At 43.2% G+C, this 20,049-nt stretch overlaps 1 protein-coding gene across 33 annotated transcripts in view; it reads left to right on the forward strand.

Annotated features, from left to right (window-relative positions):
- The window catches only part of INPP4A (inositol polyphosphate-4-phosphatase type I A), a 100,287-nt gene that overhangs the window by 1,859 nt on the left and 78,379 nt on the right, over positions 1 to 20,049 (forward strand). The gene's annotated exons all lie outside the window — the stretch shown is intronic.

A 20,049-nucleotide genomic window follows, 5' to 3' on the forward strand; every position in this document is an offset into this window, starting at 1 on the left:
TTCCTCCATCCATTTGAGAGTTAGAAAGTTTGAAATGTGGGATGCAAAGAAACTTTTCCCTCCCCCCCTCCTTAATGTGTACATCTTATGTTTGAATGTTTAGAACACACATGTCCAACTCCCAAGAGACTGCGATCTACTCCTGCTATAAAAAACTAGTAGTGATCTACCCATTGATTGACCAAAGTTGTTGAGCTTTTTGTGGGGAGGAAGACCCAAAGTTGTTGAGCAATCAGGGGCACCCACGATCATGATTGACCCATTTGACAGCCCTGGTTTAGAGCATTTATCATATATCGGGAATAATTGAAAATAATGGTTTTCAGATATTCTAGTTTTCAGTTGTTGTTTTTTTTAAAAAAGACATTTTCATGTAAACTCTGGCATGTCTGCAATACAACAACTACTGCATTTTTCAGAGGATTCTTGAGAGTTTTCTAGGGTAACTCTCATTTTGCACATAGCTCTGGCCAGGCCCCTACTTCTGTTCATGTGTGAAATGAGTCTGTGCCCTAGAGCAAAATAAACGCTCTGCTGAGGCAACGTATTGCAATGGAAGATCAGCAGCGATGAGCAAGCTGTCTTTCACAGAAGCTTGCCTGTCATACATTTTCAATTATGGAACCCCTGGTGAGCTTTTGAGGAACCTGGCATTTGCACCTGACATCCTTGAGCAGTGGTCAAGACCTTCCCTTCGGCCCAGCACTCGTGAGCAGCACCAGGTGGCTGAATCTAGCTACACTTTTAATTTCCTATAGTGCCACCAAGCTTGCTGTTCTAGGCATTGTGCAAAACTGCAAGGATAAAAAGACTTAGCTGGCCTCTAAAAAAATTTCAATAAATATCATTTTTTTAAAAAAAAGACTTAGCTGGCAAGTGGTGCTTAGAACTCTACCATCACATTCAGAGCCCATTGACAGAGAAAAGAGGGCCCACCTTCAGATGTTTTGCCCAGGACTGCCCCCAAACCTGCCGCAGGGTTTCTTAAACCTTAAGTTGCCCTGGAACCTATTTTGCAAGCCGCTTGCAGAGATATGAGCTTGGTAATGCTTCATCATGGTATGATTCAATATTTCCATAATAAGCAGATACCCATTAACAGTGCCTCGTTTTCTAATGTCCAAGAACAAGCTGTCATAGATTGCTCTATGAGAAAGCCCATATGTGTGAATTTGCCATCACAGTGCTCCCGAGTAGTGCCAGAGAGGCTGACTTCTGTTTGCAGTATTGCCTAATCTCTTTAATCAGCGTTGACTGTAAAATGATGGCAGAGATCCTAGTTTAGCAGTGAAGTTTCAATGAATCACTAGTGCCGATAGCTTGCAACTGGTTGGTGACAGAGAGGGACAGAGGAGAGTATATAATCTCTTGCAGGCAATGAGGGGAGTCTGTTAAATGGCTTCCTGATTATTTGTGTGTGTGGAATAATTCTGGTTGAGAAATGGGACGGATGTGTTTTCTAAATGCTTCTGACTGCAAGGCAGTTAAATTTTAATTACTTTGGTGATGGCCACTGTGGGTGGATGGCTGAAAGCAAGACGGCACATATGCAGGATATGACTGCCATCATGTTTTTCTGCAGTTTGGAGGCAGTGCCAATATTTTTTTCTCCCCCTCGCTGGTATCACATCCATTAGCTAAGCCTCATTGCTTTTCCAGTAATCCCTGTGGCCGTTTGTAGATGCTTTATAAACAGCGGCCTGCAATTTTTGACTGGCATTGAAAGCTGAGTATAAAAAAAGCGATTTCCATGTTCATCCCCATCACCACCTCCACCTGCCTTTCCAGCAGAGAGTTAAATGACTTGGACTTCACAAGGCATGCTGGGTGCCCTATCTTTGTACCCCGAAGTCACTCTGCAGCCCCCACCAAGGAAGAAGGAGCAAATGGAGGGAGCATAGACCTACATCAGGAAAGGGCTGCTGGTGGTCGAATCAACCTTAGCTGATGGTTGAAGTGGGAACCAAAGGCTGCCTTGGGGTGGAGCGGGGGAACGGGGCCTGTTCTGAATCACAGCAGGCAGGTGCAGAGCTCAGGAGGCCCCAGAGGGCAGCCCCCACATATCCTCCCTAGGGGTGGGAGGAGGAGACCAGCAGCGCCTGCTATTTGCCAATAAGCCACTGTAGAGGCGGCACTGGGGGGCCTGCTGAGGAGGTGGCAGATCTAGATCTGCCCATGTGGATCCTGCTGCCCGAGGCGGTCACCTCACCTTGCCCCATGGGTGGGCCGGCCCCGCTTGCAAGTTTGGCCATTCCGAGGTAGAGTGGACTGGGCAACCTGCAACCAAGCGACCCCAAGCCCTGCTCACAACCTTGGAGCTTGACAAGGGGTGGGGGTCATTGGTGCACAAGTGTTTGGGATGAATCCACCCCAGCAACTGTAACGTTGGGTGTAAGGGTTCTTTGCTTGTCGCGCTCACCTGAGAGTGGTGATATAGTTGTTATGGCAAGAGCGAAATGTTGACTCCTGTTTAGCATGATGATGGGAAAAGGTAGGCCTTGTAGCTTACTCAATACAGTGGTACCTCAGGTTACAAACGCTTCAGGTTACAGACTCCACTAACCCAGAAATAGTACCTCAGGTTAAGAACTTTACCTCAGGATGAGAACAGAAATCACGCGGCAGCAGGAGGCCCCATTAGCTAAAGTGGTACCTCAGGTTAAGAACGGTTTCAGGTTAAGAACTGACCTCCCAAACAAATTAAGTTCTTAACCAGAGGTACCACTGTACAGTGTTCATCACCATTTGCATGTCAGCAGGCCCCCTGGGACTTCTGTTTCCTTGTCTGGCATAGGGATGGTTACTATCAGTCCAGTATTATCCATGTTCTGATGCAGAGGAATAGAAGGCAAGCTATTATTTGTTTGAGGAACATATGTGGCAACCTGCCAACGATTTATTAAAGTGCCATGCTGACACTGTGTTGCAAATTTACTGTCACTGAGAGTTTTTGTCTGTTCAACCAAGCCATCAGCTTCAGCACTAGTGATATTCTGTGCAGAAATGAACTCATGCCTTATATGCCTTTTGTTTTCAAAGTGTGAGTTCAAGTGCTTGTGATAACTGCCACAGACGTAGTAAGTGACGTGATTTCAAATACTGTAGTCTTGTCTGTTTTTGGATAAACAGAAACCAAAATATGACCATTTTAAAATGGAAGGTGTGACATGAAGCATGTTTTAAAAGAAAGTCATCCTTTGGTATTTTACTCAATCACTTTGGGATATATGTTCAGAAATTTGAATATATATATTCAAAGAAGCTCCTCTGGTTCTCCCTATACTGGAACAGATGAGAAAAAAGGAAGATACAGCCATGATCTGTCTTGTGGATACAGACTTTCTCTTGCCTTTCCTGATTTTCCTGGGTTCATTTTGTTTCCAAGTTTAACACCAGAAAGTAAAAATCTGACACAGAATAGTGAAGCAAAATAGGGAAAAGTGCCAGGAGAAGAGCATCTAGATGATTTTTGTTAAAAATAAAAAAAATAGTCTAAACCTACATAATTGTCATAGTTATATTTTTTAATTCTCTCTCATGCCTGGGTTTGTTTTGATTTTTTAACAAAAGAAACAGTTTCCTTGCTGGATCCACCAAGTTCTTGCTAGTCCTGCAGTCTGATTTTTAACAGACCACTGTTGCCTTTGCCTTTGGGAAGCTCAAAGCATAGTTGTGATGATGATTTTTTTTTTTTTTTTGCTTGGTATTTGAGCATCAGAATCTGGTACTTGAAGGCAAAAGTCCTCTTGGCCAACCTTCCCTGACCTGATACCCTCCAGAGGCTGCTCAACTACAGACTGGGTCTGATAGGAATTGGAATTGTATCTCTAGGGCTGCTGTATCCTGTTGTTGGTTTATATTAATAACACAACCACAACCATGATGCTGCAACTCAAGGCTTAAAAACAAAAGAGAGTCATCAGACCATATCTAGCTTCTGTTAAATCTCCTGAGCTGTTGTAGCCCAAACATTTGACGGGCACCACGCTGGAGAAGGCTGCACTTGGCTATCTATATTGTATTATACTTATGCTTGTGAAGCCCCTGATAGTGATTGGCTGAGCTTGTGGGATGGTACGGTATGTTCTAGTTACTCAGTAAGCAAAGCTGTCAGAATGTTTGCAGTCCATCTTCATGAGGAAATAATAATAAATTTTATTTATACCTCACCCTCCCCAGCCAAGGCCAGGCTCAGGGCGGCTAACAACCAATAATAAAAACAAGTTGAATGAATACAACTTAAAAACAAGATTAAAATACAACATTAAAACATTAAAATGCAGCCTCACCACAGGAGGAGAAAGGAAAAAAGAAAGAGGGGGAGGGAATCAAATTGACTCCAAGCCAAAGGCCAGGCGGAACAACTCTGTCTTACAGGCCCTGCGGAAAGAAATCGGATCCTGCAGGGCCCTAGTCTCATGAGACAGAGAGTTCCACCAGGCCGGAGCCAGTGTTGAAAAAGCCCTGGCTTTGGTTGAGGCTAATCTAACTACCTTAGGACCCGGGACCTCTAGGGTGTTGCTATTTATGAACCTTAAAGTCCTCCTTAAGGAAAGGGAAAGTTGTCTGACTGGAATTAAAGCTTCAAATGGATTCTCGGAACAAGAGGAGCTTTATGAGGCAGCATGCGGATGCAGAACAATTTCCAGAAGACAGGAACAGGAAGAGGAAGAAAGCCTGGAGATACGGCTGTTGAAAGAATTATCTTCAACAATACATACCGATGTAAAATCAGTGGCTAATTCTTTGACTGCAAGCTTCTAGTCAGGATCAATGGCTGCTGATAAACCTGTGCTCCATGAATTTATTAAATTCTTTTTGAAGTACCGTATTTTTCACCCTATAGGACGCACCTTTTCCCCTCCAAAAATGAAGGGGAAATGTGTGTGCGTCCTATGGGGCGAATGCAGGCTTTTGCTGAAGCCTGGAGAGCGAGAGGGGTCGGTGTGCACTGACCCCTCTCGCTCTCCAGACTTCAGGAAGCTATCCGCAAGCCTTAGGAGCCCGCAGGAGTTCCCGCCGGGCTCCCACGGCTTGCGCAGAGCTGCCTTTATCCCGAAGCCCGGGCGTGCTGAGCAGTCGCGCCCGGGCTTCGGGTAGCTCTGCGCAAGCTGCGGGAGCCCTCCCACGGCTTGCGGAGAGCAGCCTGTTCTGGGGTCGGGGGAAGCTCGGGCTTCCCCCGCCCCAGCCCCGCGCCTGGGAGGGAAATAATTTTTTCCCCTTTATTTCCCCTCCAAAAAACTAGGTGCGCCCTATGGGCCGGTGCGCCCTATGGGGCGAAAAATACGGTAATCTAAGCTAGTCCCTATCATTACATCTTATGGTAGTGAATACAAAATCAACTAGAGAAGTACTTCCGTTAGTTGCTGATGATCCGTTTCATTGAATGCCTTGGAATCAACACGGCTTCTGCAAAGGGAAATCCTGTTTCACAAAGCTTTTAAGTTATGTGTGTCAACACTTCCAAAAAGGTTTTGACAAAGGCCTTCTCTGGTGAATAAATTTAGCAGCTATGGAATAAGAATTTAAGTAATCTAATGGATTAAAAAATGAAACAACAGAAAGAGTAAATTGTCAGTTCTCCTAACAGAGAGAAGTGGGACCTGTAAGTATCTGCCTTAAGACCAGTGCTATTTTTGTAATACATAAATAATATAGAATACAAGAGTTGCTGAAAGAAAAACAGACATTATTTATGTATGCTACAACAGAGGCAAGAATTTTAATAGCACAAAACTGGAAGACTGGAGAAGTACCATCAAAAGAAGAATGGCAAGAAAAGTTGATGAACTATGTAGAGTTAGCAAAGTTAATGGACAAACTGCATGAAAAGGACAATAGTGAATTTGAAAAAGAATGGGAACACTTTACAATATATTTGCAGAAGCAGAACAAAAAAAGGATGTTGGCAGTTTGTATCATATACAAACAGCCGAATGTATCATTTGATGTAATAAACCAGAAATGGAAGCTGAGGGAAGTCAACAGGGAGGGGGGAAATTGGAAAATGAATGTTTTGTAATGATATTGAATATTTGTTACAAGAAAAGAAAATCAATAAAAATTATAGAATAAGGGTTGAGCAGTAAGGTTTCACAATGCTTAAAATTAAACCCAAATGGACTGCAAGGAGCTCCAAAGTAACACATCCAAAATGGTTAATTGGGTGGCATTTAACATCATTGCAGCTTGTGTCTGGGAGCTGTTAAGTAAATATAAAATGACAAGATTCTGTACCATCCGATAAAAGCTTTTGGAGTTAAAACTGAGAGCGACTGATCAGATATTGGATCTTGGGGTTGTGGTGGACAGCTCACTGAAACCTTTGGTGCAATGTGAGGAGGTGTCTGGAAAAGGTAAATTCTCTGCTAGGGATGTTTGGTATGCAAATAGCTGAAGGAGCGTATCTCCATAGAAGTCTGCCCACTTCTTGAAATCTTTATAGGAGGTTTTCTCCATGCTACACAGGTAGGTAAAGCTCATTCTTTGATGACATGAGGTAAAGCCTTCTTTGTGGTAGCACCTTACTCTGTTGTTTTCAGTTGCCTTTTATTTATTTTGGATGGCGCATTCTTTGGTTTATTGCTTGTTGCATGATGAGGCTGGGTTATTTTATTTTTCTGTACGGTGCCCTAGTATCGGTTTAGAATGAAGGATGAGTCATTAATATTTTAAATTAATTAATAAGTATTTAAAAAAAATGACCAGGATCACAACGCCTTTTTGTAAAATTGTGGTGTGGCAACGTTGGTAGCCATATGTGCAGTTTTGGTTTCTACACCTCAAAAAAAAAATTGGCGTAAGTGAAACAAAAAATAAACTCAACTAAAAATAATAAATGGGAGCATATTTCTTTCCCATGTAGTGGACGTGTTACAGAATTCAGGTATTTTGGAAAATATTTGTCCAAGCATTGTTGTCCTATACTAATTTTAATGTGTCCATGGATCCTCTTGTTTGTTAACTTAGTTGTAACTTAGCCTTAGCCCCCAGAAAGAAACACAAGGTAATATTAAATGTGCTTAGCGGTTGCTAGACTGCCTTATATGCTCATCACTGGAAACACAAGGAGATAACTACAAAACGGGTATGACTGGTGTAATTGTGGGAGACTCAAACTGATGGCATTTGGAAAATCTTCAAATGCATTTGAATGTGATATTCTGCTTATTGTAAATGTTCTTTATATTACATAATGCTTTTATAGGTAGCTTTAGCTTTTGTGTGCTTTGGTTCTGCTAATCAAATGAAATGTAAAAACAACAATGAATTAATTAAAAGAGAACAAGGAGTTAGAACAGCCTCCCTACATGGAAAGGCCACAGCATTTTGGACTCCCCAGCAAAAATAAAAACAAATCGTTAAGGGAGAACATGAAATAAGGTCATATAAACTGAGTGGTGGAAATAAGGAGAATCCACCCACTCATCAGACTAGGGTGATCCCACTGAATTTGATTGACGGGTGAGGCAAAAGGAAAGTATGTATCCACAACATAGAATCAATCTATAGAATTGGCTGCCAGACGTTGTGGTGACAGGCACTGGCTTCAATGATTTTAAATAGGGGTTTAGAAACATTCATGGAAAAGAATAGATCTCAGCCACAGGGTGTGGGGAGCGAAATGCTGCGTGGACAGCTTGTTGCCTTTATTTTATCCAGAGAATTTACTCCCTGCTCCTCAACCAGAAAGGCTTTCAGAGCCACTTACAAACTAATGCAACAACACAGTCCCCGCCTCAGGCTTGTGATCTTAAAAAGATATGGCACAAAAGGAAAAGGGGATGGAGGGGAAAGATGAAAGCAAGCAAACTTAGGCACCAAATTCAAGGTATCGCTAAGTTCTTACTGTGCAAAACCTGGGTGGGTGTGCAGCTTGAGGTCTTTCTGCAAGCTTGCTTACCACAGCTGGAATTGTTGTTTATCATCCTGGCAACTTTCAGTTTGCAGGACAGAATAGCAGTTCAATAAATGGGATGCTGGATGGGATGAGCTTTTGTTCTTCTTGTGTCCTTAACCCTGTTAACGCTTAAGTGGAAGTAGAGAGAGAAATTGGTGTAGCTGTTAAATAAACCAAAGCAAGGAGCTGAGGGAGGAGGTTATGATAGGATGCCCCTCACTTATATCTTTTATGTTAACTTCAAAGCAGGCTTCTTAGTTGGCCGTTCCATGGTATGAGCCTCACACATGCTAAATGCACCCACTTAGCTGTCAAATTTATACATCTTTGTGACTCTTCTTCCCCCCACCTCCCCCTTCTAGGAAAATGAACTAATATAAATACTTGAAGAATGTGACCAATTACTGACTCATCTAGTGAAATGGGACTAAAAGCAAAACTTGTCTTAATCATTCACTTCTTGGAACTGTTCACTTCCATGCAATCAAAAGTGATGGCTTCTGCTGGGGGAAAAAATTCCAGAGAATGGTTTACCTTTGCTTTTTAAAGAGTGCTTACTGCCAGAGACTTTTTGTATGTGAGTGACAGTGTACTACTTGATGATTCTCAATTCACATGGACACTGACAATCTCCTGTGCGATCCCTACTCATTTAAATAGACTAAAATAATCCATAGAAGAAGCACAGCATCTGGCATCAAAGCAGCTGCCGTAATGTCAAACCTGGTTCACTTTATATCTCCTGGATGAGGTGCTTTTCTTTTTCACTGCTTAAGTAGGACTGGCTCTACCATTTGGCAATGTGCGGCAGCTGCCTCAGGTGACAGGTGCTTGGGGCAGGAGCAGGAAAAGGGGCTGATGTGCTTGAGGACAGAGCTGTGAGTTTCCTGTCTTGCATGCCTACACTGTGGTGCTGAAGTATAAACCACTGAGCCTCTTGGGCTTGCCGATCAGAAAGTTGGCGGTTCGAATCCACTCGACGGTGGTGAGCTCCCGTTGCTCTGTCCCAGCTTCTGACAACCTAGCAGTTTGAAAGCACACCAGTGCAAGTAGATAAATAGGGCGGGAAGGTAAACAGCGTTTCCGTGCACTCTGACAGTCGTCCCAGTATCCTGTTGCACCAGAAGCAGTTTAGTCATGCTGGCCACATGACCCGGAAAGCTGTCTGTGGACAAACGCCTTCTCCCTCGGCCTTAAAGCGAGATGAGCGCCGCACCCCATAGTCACCTTTGATTGGACTTAACCATCCAGGGGTCCTTTACTCTTTACTCTTTACCTTTACACTAGCCTGCTGCCACCGAGTCTGTCAGGTTGTGTTTTGTATTAATAAGGGAACCTTTGAACCAAAAATCAGCATATAACTCAACCTTAGCTTATTGTTGTTGCTGTGCCTTGAGCTGGAGCAAAAGCCAAGATTATTCATATTTACCTGAACATATGACTGGAAGGTAGATTTCGCAGTGTGTGCATATACGTCACAGCCCCCACCCAGCTACTCATTTGCTTAGTTTCCTTCTTAGATTGTATTGTAGATTATTCCAGCCAAAGCTATTTGTAGCTTGTGGAAAATGTAAGCTGTTCTCATTAGTCTTCATGCACCTACTTCTGATGTGGTAAGTTGGAACTTGTTTTTGTCTGGATGCAGGTTATAAATAGAACAAAAAGCTCATTTTCAGAATCTTTACTGACATTAGGGCAGCCGAGAACTGCAAAATGCTTTGAAGATTGGCTGGCAGATTTCAGATCAAGAAATTTAGGAAGCATTTGGGATTGCAGGCCTTTTTTGGATTGAAGCTTTCTGACGGCAGGTTGTTTTTCTTTTTTTTAACGATCTGCTTTAAAGCCTCCGCATTGCATGTCATAACTACTACAGGTTTCCATGATACAGAATAACGGTAATTTTTAAAATGTGGGCTGCAGTGTAAATAAGTGAAGGAAAAAATCTGTTCTGTTTCAGCTGTATTATATAATGAAATTGACCTAGGTCAGCAGCTCTGCCTCCACAGGAGCTCTGCATCTTGACTTCCCCGGTTGCTGCCAATTGCATATGTCTCTATGACTGTTTTGCTAGAGGAAGCCCCCACCCCCAACCTTCTGCTTCCCCCCAAACAGCTACACTGGTTGCCAGAATCCTATAAGTGACCCTCTGCCATTAGAATGTTTCTGAGAATTCTCTTGCTATAGGAACTCGACTGAAGTTAAAGTGGGGCTCATATGCCAGGTTTATTGCAGGAGGTTGATTCATGTATGCAGTAGAGCTGGGGGAAATACACTGTATGCCATGGTTCAGGACAGTTTGCAATTTTAGGACCATAAAACCAAATGCAAATTAACAAGAAAACAGAAGCCAAGGTGGATGCAGAGCATGAAAGAAGGGATTCACCTGCTTATTAAACCTGTCAAGTCAGAATCATCATCATGTGTAGGTGTTGGAAGGCCAAGGGAGAGGGATCCTAATGGGCTTCCTTAAGTGCAAGGAGTGCTGCAATTTTAGCATTGCCACAAAGAAGACCCTCTGTGTCCCTGGTAGTTGCACTATTGCAGCTTGGAAAATAAGTTCTGCAGCAGATCTTGGGGAATAGGTAGGAACAGGTGGGCTGCTATAGGAACGCACACACAGAGGGAGAATCCCTTAGGTGTAATAGACCCAAGCCATTTAAGACATTAAAAGTTGATCACCCAGATTTTGGAAATGAATCAGCAGCCACTGCTGCTTTTGTAGAATGGGTGTGCCATGCTCCCATAAAGGAGCACCTACTGCTACCAGTCTCCTTGCTGCGTTATGGACCAACTCACATTCCTAGAGACTCTTCAAAGTGAGTCGTATGTAGAGTGAATTGCTGTAATACATGTGTGGGTGTGACTGAGGCATGTAAGACACCAGGGACAGGACAGAGGCCCCACCTTCAGGTGTGTGCGTGTGTGTTTTGCAACCAAGCACCACCAGGAAGGGCAAAGCACAAAGAGAAAATTGAGCAAGAAGGTGGTGGTTGTGGTATAATGCTGCTCTGTTGGTATTGACTTATGACAGGGCCTTCTTGCTGGCAGCTCCCTGTTTGTAATATGCCCTCCCTCACGAATGGCTTTAAGGAGAATTCTGAAGACATTCCTGTTTCCTCAGGCATTTGGTAGCTGAGAGATACTGTGAGGGTATGTAATGTTTTTAAATGTTTTTAGATGTTCCCCCCAAAAATTCTGCATTCTTAAAATGGGGGGAAATATGCCTATTTTGGTAGTGGTTAAATGAGCAAAATGTGTGTCAGACCAAATGGACATGGATGGGAGGAGGCAAAAAATGGCACAAGGAAACACCTGTTTGTCCAATGTTCTGCAAATGTGATGCCATCCTGTTTATGTTTTGGACCCTGGCTAAGCTTGGCAAGGTAAAATTGCCTATCGTTTTTGTGTTGCAAATGTTGTGGAAATGAGATTTCTAGAGTGATGGCATTTGCATTGGTTCCATATGTTTTCAGTATATGTTGCTTTAGTCTACAATGAATAAAAATAGAAAACCATTGAGGTTGGTATTAAGAATAATTATCAGATTGCTTTTTTTCATTTTAGCACATCTTTCCCCCCTCTTTTTTCAGTCTCCTCTATTTCTGTGTATAATATTACACTGTTAATGGATAGTTGCCGTTAACACAGAGAGCAGAATGTGTAATTTGTCCTCCCTCTTACTGCAAGATTGTATTTCTCTGGCATAATAATAAATATGCATTTGCTGACTTTAGCATATTACAGTTCCTTATTTTATCCTTTTCGGTTTGCGAGATTCATCATTTGGTTTGTTACAGAATTGATTTCAGGTAGCAAATCGTCATTTTAATTTCTACACAGTTAATTTTCTGGAATATTGAATTTCTTGCCTCTACTTGTAGCAATTATTCTGTATTGTGCATTTTATGAATATATTTCCAGGTAGATAATTTTATTTACAGATGTTCAAGGGCAAGTGCTTCTTTTTTTTAAGCATCTGCAAGTGACAAGAGTTGGCTGGTTATGGTTGTTTGAACCTATACAGCAGTATAAAAACACTGGTTGTGAAATTACTAATATGTTTTTCTCCCAGGTTCCATACAAGGATATAGTTTATGGCTCCGAGCTACCTTTGTTAGCCTCTTAACAACAGATTGTGGTCCTTGATGGATATAGGCATTGTTGTCATTCAAATATGTACAAAGTGGTCACACTGGATGCTGGTAAACATCTGTATGTATGTATTAAGTACAAGCAGATGTGTGTGTTCATGCAAACAGAAATCTCTTGCTGGATCAGGGAGTTAATGTCTGAAAGTCTGACGATTTTGTATTGCCATCAGTTCCCCCAGCAAAGCTTCCCTTCAGTTTTTAACATCTATTCCAATCTTAAGATGAATTGGTCACATCTATGCCATATGTTTAAAACACATTTGTACCACTTTAAACAGTGGTGCTTCCCTCAAAGAATTCTGGAAACTGTAGTTTGTGCTGACCTTACAGAGAGCTACAGTTCCCGGCACCCTTAACAACCTACAGTTCCCAGGGTTCTCCATGGTTGTTTAAAAATGGCATAAGAGTGCTTTAAATGTGTGGTGTGGACCAGAGCCAGACTATATGAAAACTGAACAAAAATGACTATTAAGAGGGTTGCCTGTGTGTCTGAGGTCAACTTGGATTTCAGGGAGGAGGGTTGAGGCCTCTTCCCTGCAACTATTCCCATTTACAAGTGTCTGGAACAGACTTTGCTCCCAATCTGGTGAGACTATGAGAGTGAAACTTCAGTTTCTCCTGTATAAATGAGTGACTGCCATTCACTCCACTGGGAAACGGGAAACAAGAGAGGTGATGTCTGACACTGGAGGATCCAGAAAGCAAACACACTTTTTAAAAATAAACATTTTGTTCTTGTCCTTGTCCCCCAATCTAGTCAGGCCTCATGCCTCTACCTCCAGGCCGTTTTCTGATGAGGAATCCTCTGGCTGAGATATGACAAGCAACATCACTAACATGGTTTGCCTGTTGACATCTAAAAACTATATTGGGCAAACGGTTCATAACTAAGCATTTGTTGGTGTTCAGGTGGCTGCCTGGAGTTGGCTTTCTGCCTTGCTTCCACTTGGTAGGCCAGGTTAAGAGAAGCCAAGAATAAACTATAAAAACTTTCCAGTGGTTACTTTTCCCAAAATAACTGATGCGGAATAAGTTAGTGACCATGTGGGTGTCAAGGAAAAAAAAGATAAACAAGTCAAAGAATACGTCATTGACTCGTTCTGTCGCTAGCTAGTATTGCCACCTCTTTTTAATAGAAATTACATTTGCCAATGTCTTTTCTGCCATAATGCAAAGTAAAGTTAAAACTGCTGCTAATATTGCCTTAAAACTGACCTGAAGTAAAAATTAAGTTTCCAGCCAGCCAGGGGCATTGACGGAGTAGCCTGACCCTTGATGTTTAGCATCAGGTCCTGAATCTCCTATAGATTCCACTTTTTTTAAAACGCGAAGTCTCTTCTGTCTTCTGTTTTACTTGGCTTTTGGGGCAGTTGCATGCACTGCTAAGTGGAGTGGTGGTCACTCCCCAACCACCTGTATCTCCACAATTAGGACCAGCAGGACATAGCTGAGTTCCTATAGCTGAGTTCTCCAGCGCATGTTTGGAGAAGCAGCAACTCTAATTTTGTGCTTTGCCAACTCCTTGTAGCAGCCATGTTATGTTATGTTATGTTATGTTATGCCCCAGTGGCACACATATTGTGACTTGCATCCCTTCACTCTCTCGGGTGGAATCTAGACCCATATAAAAATATATTGAATTTACCATAGCTCACCATTGCCATCTAGTGTCACATTTGTATGATGCACTGTACAGCACACTTAAAACGTTTTATTTGCAGATGTATAGCTAAGTCCTGAGACTTCAATATGTGCCCACTGGTCAAAAACAGCTGGCAACTCCTTCTATACATATGTTTGTTTGGAAGTGAGCGTTTGGAGGGTTACAAACGTAGGCTTTTATCTTTCAGTTACCCATAACTTGTCAGATAGTGCAAATAAATTTCCGTACTTTTCTGTGTACAAGACTAGGTTTTTTTACTCTAATGTTAAAAAATGGGGGGTCGTCTTATACATGGATAGTGTGGGGGGGGGGCAACATTATTATATCTGAGTCCCCCCCAAATAGGGGGCGTCTTATACACGAGGGCATGTTAAACACGGAAAAATGCAGTACTTCTGGTGGAGTATCCTATATGTATTCAGTAGGAAATAACTGTGTATCCCTTGCTACATGTAACTGATGGAAAATGCTGCATTGCCAAGAAGGGATAATGTACTTCCCAGTCTGAAAACAACACAGCTCTTCTGCTGCTTTGGTTTCAGTGGCCAGTAGAATACTTCTTGGCAAAACTACCCTTTTCATTCATACTTAGGTCTTCAGCAAGGGAGATTGCGCTGCTGGATAGGGAGAAGATTCTGCACAAGCGGCATCCTAATGCTGCCCACACATTAATTGTTCAAGGTGTTGTCTTGCTTGACACTTTAAAAACGAAATGAAGCCAAGCATGGGGATTGTCATGATGGTCTGGTTTTGCTCCCTTGATCTGTCTACTTCTGAGCATTAGAGAGAGGTGCGTCGTGCAGCCTTTCAATTAAGAAATATATTTTTTTAAAGAGTCAGTCAGTGACAGGTATTTTTATGAGGTGGGGGGAAGCTTGGTGGTGTTTGTCATAACGCTTTCGCCGTGTGAGAGAGAGAGAGAGCAAGAGAGAGGGAGATTCTTGGATTGGAATGGCACACTGTTGGAGTACTTGGTCTTTAATGGAGAAATAAAATAGTAATGGCTTATATCCAGAGAACTCTGTTCTACGTGCGCAACTGGAATTCCCCTTTCCCCATGGTTTCCACTACAGCTCCTCTTTCCTTCCCTCCAAAGCCACTCCTGACAGGTTACCCTTCAGGACAGTGTGGGCTGCTCCATGGCTGAAGTGATGTGCTAGGCTGGGAGTGGAAGTGACCTCTCCCTTGGGTACAGCTCCTTCTGCTCGTGCAAGGGACATGGGGTCCAAGACAATATCCCTACCGTTTTATACAGCGCTTAAAAAAAAAAAGCAAGAGCTTAGAACACAGGAAGGTGCCTTAATACTGGGTCACACCATCAGTTTATCATCAGACTCAGTATTATCTACCCTGACTCCAAAGTTCCAGGTAGGGGACATTCCCAGCCCTACATAGAGATGTTGGGGGTGGAAAACAGAAGCCCTCTGCATGCAAAGCAGATACTCTGTAGGCTCAGAATAACTGAAGAAGAGGAGTATATTTCAGAGGGGTAAAGGGACCATGGAGGGAAAGGTTGGGGGGGAGAGAGAGAGCAAGGTCTTCAGTTGCTTATTATTATTATTATTATTATTAATTTTTTAATTTTTATTATTAAAATAATTCAACATTAATACATACATGTTACGAATATACAAACATACATTTCATACAGTCCTTAAAAATATTTATACATACCCATACTCAATCCCACAAATACTTCATTTTCCCACCACCACCCCTCACCCCTCACCCCACCCTTGTGATGAGCTTCCAATCTACTCAATTGCAATTTCTTTCCACTTCTATTACTTTATTTCACACACTTTTAAACCAATTTTCTGCTTCTTTTTCTGTTACACAATGTGATGTGTAATGTGCTTCAGTTGCTAATTACAATCTATAAAGATGAGGATGCCCATATGCTGAGAGGCAGGCCAGGCCATAGGAATGGAGTGGAAAGTGTGAAAGGATGGAGCCAGAAGAGAGAGAGAGAATCTTCCTTTAATCACTTGCAGTCCATTCGCATTTTGCCCATAAAACGCCCTTCCTGTGAGTGTGGAGTAATGCTTCGGTATCTTTGCCGTGTGCTTCACTCCAAATGCATGCACCATTTCCAGGCTATGTGGCGCTGGCAATGCCAAATATATTACATTAATATGTGACTCTCCTTTTGAAAGTGTAACCATTTTTTCTTGCTGTTCCCCATGCAGTTGGAGTTCTGTTTCTTACCCTCTTTTGTGTATCACTGTGAGGCTGCCTTTTCTAATTTCCTTCCTCTTTATAACTGTTACTCACTATCTTTTCCGCTAAATCTCCACCTCTTCTGTCCCCTGGTGACAATTACTTGTCAGCTCTTATTCCCGTATCATGCAACGTGGTGCCCCAAAGTGATCTGCAGAGCCGACCCAAGTCATTTTGCTGCCTGAGGCTAAGGGTAGGATGGCAACCTCCCTTGCCCCATTCTATATACAGTGGTACCTCAGGTTACATACGCTTCAGGTTACATACGATTCAGGTTACAGACTCCGCTAACCCAGAAGTAGCGCTTAAGGTTAAGAACTTTGCTTCAGGATGAGAACAGAACTTGTGCTCCGGCGGCGCGGCGGCAGCAGGAGGCCCCATTAGCTAAAGTGGTGCTTCAGGTTAAGAACAGTTTCAGGTTAAGTATGGACCTCCGGAACGAATTAAGTACTTAACCCGAGGTACCACTGTACCGATATTGACTGGGCTGATGGTTATATCTTTCTTCAACACCGATGATAGGATATCATTCACCGGTGCACCTGAGGGGCACAGTGGCGTAGCATGGGTTGTCAGCACCCACCCAGGCAAGTAATTTGCGCCCCCTAACCCGTGGATTTTAGCACTGATTTTAGCACTGCGAGTGCAAGCGCCCCCCCCCAGATGTTGCGCCCGGTGCGGCCGACCCCCCCTGCACCCCCACGCTACGCCACTGGAGGGGCAGCAGGGTAGCTTAGGAGGCAAGCGCAAGGTAAGTTGTGTAGACCCACACAGCAATATCCTTCAGTTGATGATCATGGCTGGTCCTCAAGAGGAACGGCCACAGGACTGACATGACCCACCGTTATCTACTGCCTGAGACAGTTGCCTCATTTTGCCCAATGGTTGTGTTGATCTTGGTGGTCTGTAGGGATTGTGAGGTAGTGTGGAAATGAAGTTTTGTAATAAAAAAGTATAAAATAAAAAAGGGACATGGGTGGCGCTGTGGGTTAAACCACAGAGCCTAGGACTTGCCAATCAGAAGGTCGGCGGTTTGAATCCCCACGATGGGGTGAGCTCCCATTGTTCGGTCCCAGCTCCTGCCAACCTAGCAGTTCGAAAGCATGTCAAAGTGCAAGTAGATAAATAGGTACCGCTCCGGCGGGAAGGTAAACAGTGTTTCTGTGAGCTGCTCTGGTTCACCAGAAGCGGCTTAGTCATGCTGGCCACATGCCGGCTCCCTTGGCCAATAAAGCGAGATGAGCGTTGTAACCCCAGAGTTGGTCATGACTGGACCTAATGGTCAGGGGTCCTTTTACCTTTACCTTTAATAAAAAAGTAAGGGTGTAGTATTTAGGCCATTGCTTCTAGAAAGGTTGCTCCAGAATGCCCTAGAACCATGTGGTCATATCTATAAAGTTCAGGTGCGCCTTTATGAGCATGATGCTCTGTTGGTTTTAAACTGGGTTAGTGAGCAAGTAGTTCTGAATTTCCTTTTGGTTTCAAGAATGCATTGGTTTCCCTTTTAATCTTAACCACAACTGCTTCTTGGTGTAATTCCCCCCCCCCCCCAGTGTGCCTTCTCCTTGGGGCACCTTCCTTCGAACTTCCTGAAAATCAAACTGGTTTCTAAAAACTGCCTTCTAAAAGAAGAATGTTTGTGTGGTTGGTAGTATAAAGGTGGCATTTAGATACACGTCTCCTATATTTTCCCCTATGTGGTTTCCAAACGGAATTATGTATAGTCTGTAATGGGTGGAAACTAGCAGGTTAGTTTCCTGCTGGGCTGGGAACAAAAAATAGTGTTCTTGAGTCAGGTGGCTGGGGGGAAAAAACCTTATATTGAAATGCTTGACCTTTCTGAATTACCCATTGCACACAGGGTGTGACGTGGGTGTGTTGAGGAGTTTTATGTTGCAAGGGCTGTTGTAGGCATAAAGAGCAGTTCTGCATGCTAACTGCACAGCCACTCAGTTGGTCTTTCTTTCCATGCAATCCCTGTCAGTGACGGCCGGAGCTCCAACGTCAAGAAAGAATGAAAAGAGCAGGTTTTGTCTCCCAAGTGCAGTGCTTTACTCTTCTCTGTCTTGGAGTGAATGACAGCCCTTCATTCACATAGGAGGAACCACAATGGCTGGCTAAGGAGTATCATTGAAACAGTTCCCTTTTTTTCAGAGTGATCCTGCTGTTGATAACTGGGTGAATGCCTTCTTCCCTAGCCTTATAATAATAATAATAATAATAAATTTTATTTATACCCCCCCCCCCTGGCCAGAGCCAGGCTCAGGGCGGCTAACACCAGTAAAATTACGGTAAAAACATAGCCAGGAGTATTATGAGTATGGCAACGGAGAAGAGAATATGTATAGATCACATGGAGCAAAACTTTCTGCCCCGTGCAAAAAGTTTGCTACAGGTTTTTTTTTTGGCCAACTGTTCCATATCTTACCACCTGCTTTATCTTACCATCCATCAGGGTGCTGGCTCTGCCTGTCATTGGCTCTGGCTCCAGTGACTGCTCGTCTCCCTGTTTTCTGCCCCACCGGTTCCAATGGGTACCAGCCTCCACTGTGATTTTCTATCGAAATTGTGTAAGAAGATGGGTGGATGGTATCACTCAGGGGGTCAGCTTGGTTAGGCACCTGCCAGGGTCTGATGTCAAGAGCTCCCTTGATCTACTCCTGCTCCTCTGCAGTGACACCTGCTTGCTTACCTTCCCTTTTACAGCAGTAGCCCCCCTCTGTTTTCTGGCCAGTTCTCCTTCTGGTAGGTGGACAAATGGTAGCAGCAGTGAGGAGCAGCTTTAGTTGACAACAGTGGCAATGAGGAGAAAGAGATCTCCCCTGGGGGACTAGACTTTACACTGTGTCTGTCTTGTCCAAGATTCTTCCCCCATAAAGCACCACAAAGCATCCTGGAGCCAGTAGTGGTCTTGCTTTAGACTGCAGGTGGTTGTGTGTGTGTGTGATTCCTCTACTCTTCCCACATGAAGTTCCTGCAAGTAGACACTTCTAAAACTGGAGAGTGGTATTTTGCCCACAGCCTAATTCATCTATGGTGCTATGTGCTACTTGCAGGGAGTCTCTTGGTTTTTACATGGAAAGCATTCAAAATATGTGATCCCTGCCTGCAAACTGAAATGGGTGCAATCCATTCTGCCACTGGAGCACTTTCCAATCTCGTTCTGTGGTGTGTCTAGATCCAGCCTAATGCACCTGTCCAATGATAATGGCAAGAAACTTGGGAGACGTTTGTTGACATACTGAAAGTGGTTTTCTGTGGAAGCAGTCCTGCTCTCAGCGAGGGTGCTTTTATTAAGGTTGGGTAACCCAGTAATTGCCCAGCCAATGTAACCTAGTTTTAAAGCTATTCCTACACAATTTGTTACAAGGCTTTTGAAGACACAAGTGAAATGGAGGGGCATCTAGAAATGATAAATGCTATACAAATATGTGGTTTGTGTGTTTCCTGAATGTTGTATGGAATCCTGTTCAGCCTTTAGAACCAGAGAAGGAAGAGTAAAGGACAGGTTATAATCAGGAGATTAATTCACCTTCATTTTTAAGAAAGTGGTAAGATTTTAGGGAAGGAGAAGAGGAGGTGTTTTTTTAATAAAAAAATATAGTGAATATAGTGCACTAAGGGAGGTATAACATACGGTACCTTTTGTTAAAGTGGTGCATTTTTTCCTTTTGAAACACTAGAATTTAGGGCATTTGGTGAAACTGGCTGGCCCAAGGGTTTGGGGTCAACAACAAAAATAAAGCAACCATGAAATGAATTGTTAACTTACGGAATTAATTACAACATGGTGCACTAGTGCAGTGATGCTTGCTTAGGTGGCTTACATAAGATTTAGTGAAGTCATGAAGAACAGACCTGCCCATCAGCTGCTAGCTATGAAAGCTAGAGAAAACAACCTCCATGTTTAATGTCAACAGCATGTCCTGGGTATTCTTGGAAACAGGAGCTATGGTGGTTTGTTTTGTCAAAACTTTCTATCCCTCTTTGCCACACTAAGCCAGTTGTCTCTGTCCTGCCCTGATTATGAGTTTCCCAAGGATATCTGAACTAGATGGAATTTGGGCATGGTCTCCTAAATGTAGTTTCTGTTACAGGAAGTTCCCACAGCTTTT

This window comes from Podarcis liolepis, assembly GCF_965112155.1.
Source record: "Podarcis liolepis genome assembly, chromosome: 4".
NCBI classification, from domain to species: Eukaryota; Metazoa; Chordata; class Lepidosauria; order Squamata; family Lacertidae; genus Podarcis; species Podarcis liolepis.